Source organism: Mus caroli, unplaced genomic scaffold, assembly GCF_978045245.1.
Source record: "Mus caroli unplaced genomic scaffold, Mus_caroli_1 scaffold_9, whole genome shotgun sequence".
Classification (NCBI taxonomy): Eukaryota; Metazoa; Chordata; class Mammalia; order Rodentia; family Muridae; genus Mus; species Mus caroli.
Window position 1 is genome coordinate 20826691 of NW_028227264.1, and position 13666 is coordinate 20840356.

At 39.2% G+C, this 13666-nt stretch overlaps 1 long non-coding RNA gene across 1 annotated transcript in view; it reads left to right on the top strand.

Annotated features, from left to right (window-relative positions):
• LOC147002585 (uncharacterized) overlaps window positions 1–13666 on the top strand; it is a 123825-nt gene that overhangs the window by 75738 nt on the left and 34421 nt on the right. Inside the window, exons 2-3 of the long non-coding RNA XR_015048522.1 lie at window positions 215–257; window positions 5122–5208. This is a non-coding gene — a long non-coding RNA (uncharacterized LOC147002585). The remainder of the gene's footprint in view (window positions 1–214; window positions 258–5121; window positions 5209–13666) is intronic.

Genomic DNA, 13666 nt, shown 5'->3' on the forward strand with positions numbered 1-13666 from the left:
TTTGAAAGAATTAACTTATAGAATGAGCAGGCTAAATGAGACATCCCATTTCTGAGTATGCAGGAGTTTTAATTCATAAAGTCTAGTTCCAGTATCAAATGGTTTTTGGTATCTAGAAGAACGGAGTCATTTTAAATCTAAGCCTACTCTAATCAACAACGTGATGCAGAATTGAAAATCCAGACTGTTTAGATTTTATTTTCTATTGTTCCAGAAACTATTTGAAGCATATCGTGAGCCACAGACCCAACAACTGAGTGAGTAAAAGCATCCTTGGTAAAGCTCTCCTTAATTCCGATCTGGCCACCATTGCTGCATTGTGCAAACAAGTTGGAAGCTTTTGCAGGGATCCGAGAATTATGATTACACAATCCACGTGTCTCTGTTTTATTTTGACACCTGTGGGGAAGAGAAAACCGTACAGTAATGTCATGTATCACTCAAAGCCTCGGGCATCTCTCTGTTTAAAAGCCGATTGTCCTGAATAGTAAGAGAAAGCAAAAGGTTGTACTAGTAACAAACACCTACTAAGACTGTTAGACTCATTGGCTCCATCCCAGCCAAGCAGTCAATCATCCAACTCTAATAAAACTTTAAACTCTAAGGCAGCCAGTGTCAGTCTTGAGTCCAGTCTGTGATCAAGTATGAAAAAAACATGTGCTGAACTGTGCTGTGAAGAAGGGAGCTAAGTGTATATCCCTGAACAAGAAGTTAAAAATAACAACAGTAATGTCCACATAGTTCCCACATGCTGGACACTGTTGGATACAAAGACACTACAGCCAATGACAGAGGAAGGACCTCTGCTTCTACAGGGTCACATTCTAGTGGATCCATTGCTCTCAGATCCTTCTGCATGGTTCCCTCCCAGTAGTGCTCAGTGAAACAGAGAGTCATGGGGGTAGTAAATGAGAGAGGAGCTGAGGAAAGAAAGAACAATACAGCAGGAATCTGAGAGAGAAGAAGAAACCAGTCTGAGTAAATCTGGAGAAGACAGACTTTCTTCTCTAAGATGCAACATACAGGCAGTGAGAGATGCAATCTTAGGAAGGAGAAGGATTGCCCATGCTCTTTCCCTGATGCTGGAAAGAGCCAGTTGAGTGGAGGAATGGAAATGGTGGTGTTATAAATCTTCATCTGTCTTCATTACTGATCTTTTCCTGTGAAGAGACACCCCGACCATAGTAACTCTATTATAAAGGAAAGCATGTAATTGGGGCTGGCATACACTTTCAGATGTTTAGTCCACTAGTGTCATGGTGGGAAGCATGGTGGCACACAGATCGATGTGGTGCTATAGCTGAGAGTTCTACAACTGAGTCAGCAGGCAGTGGGAAGAAAGAGACACTGTGTCTAAGTTGAGCATTTAAAGCCCTAAAGCCCACCCTCCAGTGGGATACTTTCTCCAAGAAGGCCACACCTACCCCAACAAGGCCACATTTCTCATCCCTATCAAGTAACACCACTCCTTAATGTCCAAGTATTTAAATATATGAGCCAATGGGGCCCTTCCTGTTCAAATCACCACACCATCATAATGTGTTACTTTGCATCCTTTCTGATTAGAAAGTTCATATCAGATCTTGATGATGTATGCCAGTCTCTGAAGCACTGAGAACAGTGAATACCATGATGTAGAAGATATGGATGTGTAAAGACAGAGTCCATATCTTCTTCACCTCTGCCCTAAATTGTGTTCATCACAAAGGGAGAATTCAGAAAGCATCTACTTTAAAAGGTATGAAAAAGCCACTGGCCACTGTGTACATTCTAAGTACAGAATACCAATAAAATACCTACTGTGTGTCAAAAATGCTGACAGAACTATGTTAATATCAAGTAAAGGGAGAATACAAGAATAACAATTGCATTCCTTTACTTTAATTTTAAAAATACATGATAAAAAATACCATGTGCATCAAATTGTTAGGAAATCTATTCATTTTCTTTATTATATGAAATATTTAATGCTACAAGAAATGCTCTTATCCCCAAAGAAGAAAGGATTCCACAAACATCTTAATGCATCAGCACTTCCCTGTTGATTGTGAGCAGCTAGAGAGTTAGAAGCAGTGGAAACAGAAAAAGGAGACTGGAGACCCAAGTTACAAACCTGGCTTTTTTTATATTTCCCAGTTGGACTATTAGAACTGAATTAAAGAACTTTGCTGAAATATTCTGCTGGCTTAAGTAAGTCTGTCCAGAAGCAGGGAAACAGAAACACATTGCAAAGGACACAGGGGAGTCTCAGTGAGACGGCTGTGCCTTCATCCAAGCCATAAACACACACATACAAACATACACACACACAAACACACACACACACCAGCACACACACTTGCAGCCCAGCACATGTGCATACACACATGCACACACAGAAATACATATGTACACATATAACTTCACACAAAAATGCAAAAACACACATGAATGCACATAAATATATGCAGAAATACACATATACATAAGCATGTACTCATATGCACACATCAACATATGCAATTAGATACCTGCACATATGCATACACACATGCACACACAGAAATACATATACACACAAATATGTGAATCAAGAAATTTGCCTCTAAACTCTTAAGATTAGAAAAGGTATGTATAGCAGGTTAAATCTTGAATGCTGCAGGAACATTATAATGTTAAACAAGCCATTTGTCTATTTCAAGAATTATTGAATGATAGCATGAGCAACCACTGCATGAAGAAAGCTATAAGTAAATGATAACCCAGGTCTACTGTGGCAACACTGCACACCATTCTACCACGCTGACACAAAAAGATTCAAAACTGAACTGTGTGCACTAATGACTATTTTAAAGTTTGAGTGTTAGCAACAAACAGTTCTGCCAGCCCAACATGGAACAATATAATGTTAAAGGTAACCAACTCATCACTTATTTAAAACATTCAGATCTCAGAAACTAGATCAGTATGCAAGGCCTTCAAATCCAGTGTTAATGTAAAGCTGCTCCTGTTAGAGAACTATTCAAAAGAAGAGAAAAAAATTTAAATATATTGAGTAATGACAATAAAACATGATGTAGTACATGTTCAGGCAAGCTTAGGAAAATATTAATAGTAGGATTCAGGTGCTAAGTATGTAGATGTTCACTATAAAATATTTTATCTCACTGTATATTTTCAGATGTTAATAATATAAAGAAATAATATTTAGGAGGCTACTTAAAAGAAGTAACTAAGAAAAATGCCCCAGGACTGGAAAGAAATGATGCAGTGAGTTCCTAAAAGGACAGTAGTGGAGAAGATTTGCCAAGAGCACTTCACTGACTACAATATAAACATATCTACGAGTATTTCTCAGCTCCAGTATTCCCCAGCTATGGATGGCACTTCATTGCAATCACTTTCTAAGCCCTTCTCAACATCAATGAGATGGTCACCCTGCTCTACTTTATGAAAGAGAAACACAGAAAAGTCTTCACACCTTAGTGGACATTACTAACGTTTTTCCAGTCCTATCAACTATTGGAACAAAAATGTCACCAAACAGGTATAAATTAATAAATTAACTACATAAAAAGAGCTACCTTCCTCTGTGACACATGTAAAGTACTAAAAATGTGGTGTACCAGTTGAGGTATTTTTGTATGACAGTAATGAAGTGATCATTACACATGTTGTATAGCATACATCACAAAAAGTCCTGAAGGAGAGGGGTTAGAGGTTGGCTTCTTCAACAGCAGCTGGAGGCCTCAGGACAATGGTTATCAGTCATGGTTGTAAGTAGACAGCAACAGTTGGACCACTGGTTCCTCTCCATCTACCAACTAAACACAAGAGTCAAAAGAACAACTCTTGATGTCAAGGCCGATCATTTTCCTGACAACCCCGTGACACTCATACTAAATCTCACCACCCAGCAGTGAATCACAAATCCCCCTTTGGACATTCACTGACCAAAATCAATCAATTGCAAAGGCTGACTTATAGCCATCATGATTTATGTTTTGAGAAGCCTATCTTCTCTGAGTGCAAAGTATGGCAAAAGATCTGGGCAGGAACAGGAGGCAGGACAACTCAGTCAACAACTGTGTGTTCTGTGTAGGACATAGTAATTAGATGCAAACAAAATCACACAATGCTGATGTAAAACACTGATGTAAGAAAAGGAGGCTTCAAGCCACTGAGATTGTTCTCACAGCAAATATTCTAGCAAAGTTTTCCACACCAGAGTTCATTATTTGGTAAGTTTGGTAAGCCTCTATCTACAAGGATTTTTCACCTTTAAAACAAATACCTGCTTTGCGAAATATCTCCAATAAATTAGAATACACTTAGATGGGCTTTTTTCGACATCTATCCCTTTTGGGTAATTTTAAAACAAATTAATAGACTAGTTTGTGTTCTAAAATAAAACTTTGCACATATGTATTGTTTAAAAAAACATTTAATTGTAATGTGTCTATTTATTAGTCACATTTACAGTAACAATGGACACATATGGTGCTTTTTAAAATCAAACTTTTACCACTGAGATGTTTTGTACATGAAAGGTGGTATTCAGGACTGTTTAGTTACGCATATTTATGAGGCCACCAATGGAGCTGTTAGAAGAGTGAGCTAAGGCTAAAGTTCAGGTAGATCAGTCTGTCATCAGTGCTTGCAGGTTGAGTAGAGTAGGGCAGGGGACATTATGAAACTTATGAATAAACAAAGTTTTACTTCAGTAGGGACCAAGCAGCCCCTTGGAAAACATGCCCCTAGGTCCCCAGCTAACAGTATTTTTGTAAGCCTTGTATTCTGGCCAAAAATCTTTGGAAGTCCTAAGGGATCTACATTGTCCAAGACTCGGCTAACTGAGCATCGTTTAAACGGAGCCATGCTCCTGCATCTGAAGAGTCTGGTTTTCTTTATTTCCAATTCTTTAATGAAACCACTGAAAAGGAGCTTTATTTTTGGAAAGCTCATATGATCCTCTTCATTTGTAGGATGGGAATACGTGTAACTTCTTTGAGTTAGGTTCATTTAAGTGCAAAATAGTGTGTCTGACGAGTTGTTATAAATACCCTTGTTCCGGATTTGGGAATGGAAGCTAATACTTAACCCTGAACTTGCAGAATGTTGAATGATTATCCTTAACTCCAGCCTCTAGAATCAGTTCAAGACCTACCACACTTGATGACTACTGCTCGCTACAAGATAGGATCCACCTGAGAAGAGCAGAGAGCAGATGTAAGTATCCGAACTCCCACTCCAAGAGACGGGTGTATGAGGTAATCCATGTAAGCCTGTTCCATCTCATCATTCCATCATATATGCTCATTTCAAAGCATGAAACTGTACACTACAAACATACTCAAGTTTATATCACTTCAAGCAATAATTTGAAATACAATGTGATATCCTCTCAGTTGAACCCTCTTTTCTTTAATCCAAACTATCCTAATTAAAGAAAAATTTTAAAGGAAATTCAGATATGATGGAACAGAAGCATTGCAGAGAGATATTGTTAATATGCACAACCATATTATACATGGTATGTACCATTTTAATTCTTATTTTAAAATGAGTATGTAGTTTCCTGTAAGTAAGTAATATACATGCTCACCCTGTGTTAGTCATCTTCCTATTCCATAACAAAATTCCTGAAAGAATCAACTATGAGAAGATTTCCTTTAGTTCACCATTTCAGTTCACCCCATGATCTGCCCCACCACTGTGTATCTGTGTTTGGGCAGGGCATCATGGCAGATGGTATACATTGCCACAAAGCTCTTTACTTCAAGCCGGCCAGGAAGCAGAGAGAGAATAAAGGAACTAGTAAAAAGATTGGCCCATACTTGCACCCCTCCAGTGACAATTATTCCCCCACATTCTGATAATATCATCAAATTATGACCCAAGGATGGATTAATCCACTAATGAGGTTAGAGTCCTTTGATCCAGTTCTCAAAAGCTGACACGCAAATCATGAGTCCATGAGTCTTCGAGGGAGCACTCTCCATATCTAAACTACAATATGCCTTCAGGATTTTGTACTGCTGATACTAATTTATCTGCATTCATAAACATAAAAAATTACAATATCCTCCAATGTGACATCCTCCAATGATCTTTGCCTTCTTAAATTCTTACTTATGAGTAGGAATCTCACATATGAACTCGGATTGGTCCATGTAACCAATGGAATATAACAGAAAGTTAGTGTGCTATGTATGAGAATAGAACAAAAAAGTAATCCCTCTCACTTTCTCTCTCTTCCTTCATTTCCTCCCCTCCCCATTCCATTTCCCCCACCCCCAACCTGCCCCTCCCAATCCCACTCCTTCTCTCTCTCTACTTCCCCCTCTGAATCTCCCTCCCCTCCTTTCCTCCTCCCCTCTCCTTTCCTCTCCCTCTTCCTCTTCTTCTCCTTGCTCTCTCTCCTTCTCCTTCTCCTTCTCACTCCCCTCCCCATCCTCTTCTCCTTCTTCTCCTTCTCCCTCTCCCCATATCTTTCTATAGTAGAAGTCAGATACTACACCATAAGGATATCTACCTAGACAATTCAGTGATGCAGTGAAAGTTCACATGCTGAAAAACTCCCAGGCACTCTGTGTTTGAAAGCAGGTCTCCTAGCTCTAACTGAGCATTCAAGTCTTGCAGACTCAATCAATGTCTTAACTACAATCTCACAAAACTCCCTGACCTAGAACCACCCATCTAAGCTCCTGATTCTCAAAAATCATATCAGATGATAGATATTTTTGATTTTAAGATATCCAGCTTAGCGATATTTGTTTTAAATCAATGAGTATCAGGTCATAGATGTGCAGGATCACTTCACAGATAACACTGTGACATAGTTTAGTATGGCATTGAAGAACTTATTTGATTCCTATTTATTGACCACTTACTATTTCCTAAATTATTATTCTTAGAATTGCATTTTAGCACACTTACTGGTCTTCACACCTTGGTATTGCTAGCATTTATTTTCCATGGGAGTGGGAAAGTTGGGGAGCAGGTTGAGTGGGGAGGGGATAGGAGATTTTTGGAAGGGAAACCAAGAAAGGGGATAACATTTAAAATGTAAATAAAGAAAATATCAAATAAAAAATAAAAGGCAACTGAGAAATTATTAAATTAAACTTTACATCTAACTTATAATTTGCTGTTTTAAGTATCATTTATAACATGATAATATATCAAGACCCCAAGCCTAAATGTTTCACTATCCATACATAGTGTATTTCCCAGTTAATGGTAGTTTGACTTTTTGATCCATTAATGGATCCTAAGCTGGTCATGTGCTATTGGTCAAAAGACTAGGAGAGAGTGTATAGGATTCCGTAGGTTTTATGCACTGGACACAGAAATTCAGTGCGATGGCTCTATCCCATTCTGCAGGTTGCACCTCTGTAATTTTGTTACTCTACAGAATGTTTATTAGCCTCAAGCTCAGAACATTGCTGAGACTTGAGAAACTTCTCATTCAACTCCCTATTGTAAAAACAAAACCAAACTATCAGATTTTGTTCCTATTTTTTCTGCTGTAGCTTGTTTAACTTCTCTTCTTGTTATTGTTTATTTCTTTTTAGGTCCAAATATCTCCCAGGTAACTTTAGTGAAATGAATGAGAATTCTATATTTTTTTGAAATTTGCAAAATAGAGATATTACAGTAATAATTATTGCATTTACATTTTAACAAGTTGATTTTTATATTTGAACTGCAAATAAAATCTATACACATGCATAAAATAAATAAAGATACAATGAAAAGATTTTAAGCTCTTCTGGCCAGACCAGCACCGGGGTAGCTAGAGCGCAGGGTCGGCTGACACCTGCCAGCTACCCAGGACCCCCGCCACAGGATTTTGAGACTGCTGGTGAGTGGAACACAGCTTCTGCTCCAGTCCAATCACGCAGGACCTGAGACTGCTTTGGTTGGGGAGGCAGAAATCCGGCCTCAGTAGGGCCACAAGCCTCTCCGGTCAGAAAAGCGCCAGGGTAGCTAGGGCGCAGGGTCGGCTGACACTCACCAGCTACCCACAACACCCGCCACAGGATCTTAAGACAAGTGGGACCTCATGAAACTACAAAGCTTCTGCAAGGCTAAAGACACCATCAATAAGACAAAAAAACCACCAACAGATTGGGAAAGGATCTTCACCTATCCTAAATCAGATAAGGGACTAATATCCAATATATATAAAGAACTCAAGAAGGTGGACTCCAGAAAGTCAAATAACCCCATTAAAAAATGGGGCTCAGAACTGAACAAAGAATTCTCACCTGAGGAATACCGAATGGCAGAGAAGCACCTGAAAAAATGTTCAACATCCTTAATCATCAGGGAAATGCAACTCAAAACAACCCTGAGATTCCACCTCACACCAGTCAGAATGGCTAAGATCAAAAATTCAGGTGACAGCAGATGCTGGCGAGGATGTGGAGGAAGAGGAACACTCCTCCATTGTTGGTGGGATTGCAAGCTTGTACAACCACTCTGGAAATCAGTCTGGCGGTTCCTCAGAAAATTGGACATAGTACTACCGGAGGATCCAGCAATACCTCTCCTGGGCATATATCCAGAAGATGTCCCAACCGGTAAAAAGGACACATGCTCCACTATGTTCATAGCAGCCCTATTTATAATAGCCAGAAGCTGGAAAGAACCCAGATGTCCCTCAACAGAGGAATGGATACAGAAAATATGGTACATTTACACAATGGAGTACTACTCAGCTATTAAAAGGAATGAATTTATGAAATTCCTAGCCAAATGGATGGACCTGGAGGGCATCATCTTGAGTGAAGTAACACAATCACAAAAAAACTCACACAATATGTATTCACTGATAAGTGGATATTAGCCCAAAACTTAGGATACCCAAGATATAAGATACAATTTGCTAAACGCATGAAACTCAAGAAGAATGAAGACCAAAGTGTGGACACTGTGCACCTTCTTAGAATTGGGAACAAAACACCCAGGGAAGGAGTTACAGAGACCAAGTTCGTAGCTGTGATGAAAGGATGGACCATTTAGAGACTGCCGTATCCAGGGATCCGTCCCATAATCAGCTTCTAAACGCTGACACCACTGCATACACTAGCAAGATTTTGCTGAAAGGACCCAAATATAGCTGTCTCTTGTGAGACAATGCCGGGGCCTAGCAAACACAGGAGTGGATGTTCACAGTCAGCTATTGGATGTATCACAGGGCTCCCAATGGAGAAGCTAGAGAAAGTACCCAAGGAGCTAAAGGGATCTGCAACCCTATTGTTGGAACAACATGATGTACTAACCAGAACCCCGGAGCTCTTGTCTCTAGCTGCATATGTATCGAAAGATGGCCTAGTCGGCCATCAATGGAAAGAGAGGCCCATTGGACTTGCAAACTTTATATGCCCCAATATAGGGGAATGCCAGGGCCAAAAGAATGGGAATGGGTGGGTAGGGAAGAGGGGGGCGCTATGGGGGACTTTTGGGATAGCATTGGAAATGTAATTGAGGAAAATATGTAATAAAAATATTAAAAATCAAAAAAAAAAAAAAAAAAGACTTCTGGTGAGTGGAACACAGCTTCTGCTCCAATCCAATTGCGTGCGGGACCTGAGACTGCATTAGTTAGGGAAACAGAAAACCGGCCTGAGTAGGGCCACAGGCCTCTTCTGGCCAGACCAGCATGGGGGTAGTTAGAGCGCAGGGTCGGCTAACACCCGCCAGCTACCCACAACACCCGCCACAGGATTTTGAGACCTCGGGTGAGTGGAACACAGAGTCTGCTCCAATCTTTAAACAGTGACAACGATAACAACTAACCCCAGAGATTACCAGATGGCGAAAGGTAAACGTAATAATCTTACTAACAGAAACCAAGACCACTCACCATCATCAGAACCCAGCACTCCCACTTCGCCCAGTCCAGGGCACCCCAACACACCGGAAAAGCTAGACACGGATCTAAAAGCATATCTCATGATGATGGTAGAGAACTTCAAGAAGGACTTTAATAACACACTTAAAGAAATACTAAGGAACACTGGTAAACAGGTAGAAGACAGTAAAGAGGAAGCACAAAAATCCCTTAAAGAATTGCAGGAGAACACTGCTAAAGAGTTACAAATCCTTAAAGAAAAACAGGATAACATAATCAAACAGGTAGAAGTCCTTACAGAAAAACAGGAAAACACATCCAAACAGATGATGGAAATGAACAAAACCATACTAGACCTAAAAAGGGAAGTAGACACAATAAAGAAAACCCAAAATGAGGCAACACTGGAGATAGAAACCCTAGGAAAGAAATCTGGAACCATAGATACGAGCATCAGCAACAGAATACAAGAGATGGAAGAGAGAATCTCAGGTGCAGAAGATTCCATAGAGAACATCGGCACAACAATCAAGGAAAATGTAAAATGCAAAAAGATCCTAACTCAAAACATCCAAGAAATACAGGACACAATGAGAAGACCAAACCTACGGATAATAGGAGTGGATGAGAATGAAGATTTTCAACTCAAAGGACCAGCAAACATCTTCAACAAAATTATAGAAGAAAACTTCCCAAATCTAAAGAAAGAGATGCCCATGAACATACAAGAAGCCTACAGAACTCCAAATAGACTGGACCAGAAAAGAAATACCTCCCGACACATAATAATCAGAACAACAAATGCTCTAAATAAAGATAGAATACTAAAAGCAGTAAGAGAAAAAGGCCAAGTAACATATAAAGGCAAGCCTATCAGAATTACACCAGATTTTTCACCAGAGACTATGAAAGCCAGAAGATCCTGGATGGATGTTATACAGACACTAAAAGAACACAAATTCCAGCCCAGGCTACTATACCCAGCCAAACTCTCAATTAACATAGATGGAGAAACCAAAGTATTCCACGACAAAACCAAATTCACACATTATCTCTCCACGAATCCAGCCCTTCAAAGGATAATAACAGAAAAAAACCAATACAAGGACAGGAACCACGCCCTAGAAACAACAAGAAGGTAATCCCTCAACAAACCTAAAAGAAGACAGCCACAAGAACAAAATGCCAACTATAACAACAAAAATAACAGGAAACAACAATTACTTTTCCTTAATATCTCTTAATATCAATGGACTCAACTCCCTGATAAAAAGACATAGACTAACAAACTGGCTACACAAACAAGACCCAACATTTTGCTGCTTACAGGAAACTCATCTCAGAGAAAAGGATAGACACTACCTCAGAATGAAAGGCTGGAAAACAATTTTCCAAGCAAATGGCATGAAGAAACAAGCTGGAGTAGCCATTCTAATATCTGATAAGATTGACTTCCAACCCAAAGTCATTAAAAAAGACAGGGAGGGACACTTCATACTCATCAAAGGTAAAATCCACCAAGAGGAACTATCAATCCTGAATATCTATGCTCCAAATACAAAGGCAGCCACATACATTAAAGAAACTTTAGTAAATCTCAAAGCACACATTGCACCTCATACAATAATAGTGGGAGACTTCAACACACCACTTTCACCAATGGACAGATCATGGAAACAGAAACTAAACAGGGACACAGAGAAACTAAGAGAAATTATGAATCAAATGGATCTGGCAGATATCTACAGAACATTCTATCCTAAAACAAAAGGATATACCTTCTTCTCAGCATCTCATGGTACCTTCTCCAAAATTGACCACATAATTGGTCACAAAACAGGCCTCAACATATACAAAAATATTGAAATTGTCCCATGCATCCTATCAGATCACCATGGACTAAGGCTGATCTTCCATAACAAAATAAATAATAGAAAGCCAACCTTCACGTGGAAACTGAACAACACTCTTCTCAATGATACCTTGGTCAAGGAAGGAATAAAGAAAGAAATTAAGGACTTTTTAGAGTTCAATGAAAATGAAGCCACAACATACCCAAACTTATGGGACGCAATGAAAGCATTTCTAAGAGGAAAACTCGTAGCTCTGAGTGCCTCCAAAAGGAAACTAGAGAGAGCATACATTAGCAGCTTGACAACACACCTAAAAGCACTAGAACAAAAGGAAGCAAATTCACCCAAGAGGAGTAGACGGCAGGAAATAATCAAACTCAGGGGTGAAATCAACCAAGTGGAAACAAGAAAAATTATTCAAAGAATCAACCAATCAAGGAGCTGGTTCTTTGAGAAAATCAACAAGATAGATAAACCCTTAGCCAGACTCACTAGAGGGCACAGGGAAAGCATCCTAATTAACAAAATCAGAAATGAAAAAGGAGACATAACAACAGATCCTGAAGACATCCAAAACACCATCAGATCCTTCTACCAAAGGCTATACTCAACAAAACTGGAGAACCTGGATGAAATGGAGAAGTTCCTAGACAGATACCAGGTAACAAAGTTGAATCAAGATCAGGTTAATGATCTAAACAGCCCTATATCCCCCAAAGAAATAGAAGCAGTCATTAATAGTCTCCCAACTAAAAAAAGCCCAGGACCAGATGGGTTTAGTGCAGAATTCTATCAGACCTTCAAAGAAGATCTAATCCCAGTTCTTCACAAACTATTCCACAAAATAGAAACAGAAGGTACTCTACCCAACTCATTCTATGAAGCCACAATTACTCTGATACCTAAACCACAAAAAGACCCAACAAAGATAGAAAACTTCAGACCAATATCCCTTATGAATATTGATGCAAAAATCCTCAATAAAGTTCTTGCTAACCGAATCCAAGAACACATCAAAACAATCATCCATCCTGACCAAGTAGGTTTCATCCCAGGGATGCAGGGATGGTTCAATATACGGAAATCCATCAACGTAATCCAGTATATAAACAAACTCAAAGACAAAAACACATGGTCATCTCGTTACATGCGGAAAAAGCATTTGACAAGATCCAACACCCATTCATGATAAAAGTCTTGGAAAGATCAGGAATTCAAGGCCCATACCTAAACATGATAAAAGCAATCTACAGCAAACCAGTAGCCAACATCAAAGTAAATGGTGAGAAGCTTGAAGCAATCCCTCTAAAATCAGGGACTAGACAAGGCTGTCCACTTTCTCCATACCTATTCAACATTGTACTTGAAGTCCTAGCCAGAGCAATTCGACAACAAAAGGAGATCAAAGGGATACAAATTGGAAAAGATGAAGTCAAAATATCACTTTTTGCAGATGATATGATAGTATATATAAGTGACCCTAAAAATTCCACCAGAGAACTCCTAAGCCTGATAAACAGCTTCGGTGAAGTAGCTGGATATAAAATTAACTCAAACAAATCAATGGCCTTTCTCTACACAAAGAATAAACAGGCTGAGAAAGAAATTAGGGAAACAACACCCTTCTCAATAGTCACAAATAATATAAAATATCTTGGCGTGACTCTAACTAAGGAAGTGAAAGATCTGTATAATAAAAACTTCAAGTCTCTGAAGAAAGAAATTATAGAAGATCTCAGAAGATGGAAAGATCTCCCATGCTCATGGATTGGCAGGATCAACATTGTAAAAATGGCTATCTTGCCAAAAGCAATCTACAGATTCAATGCAATCCCCATCAAAATTCCAAATCAATTCTTCAACGAATTAGAAAGTGCAATCTGCAAATTCATCTGGAATAACAAAAAACCTAGGATAGCAAAAACTCTTCTCAAGGATAAAAGAACCTCTGGTGGAATCACCATGCCGGACC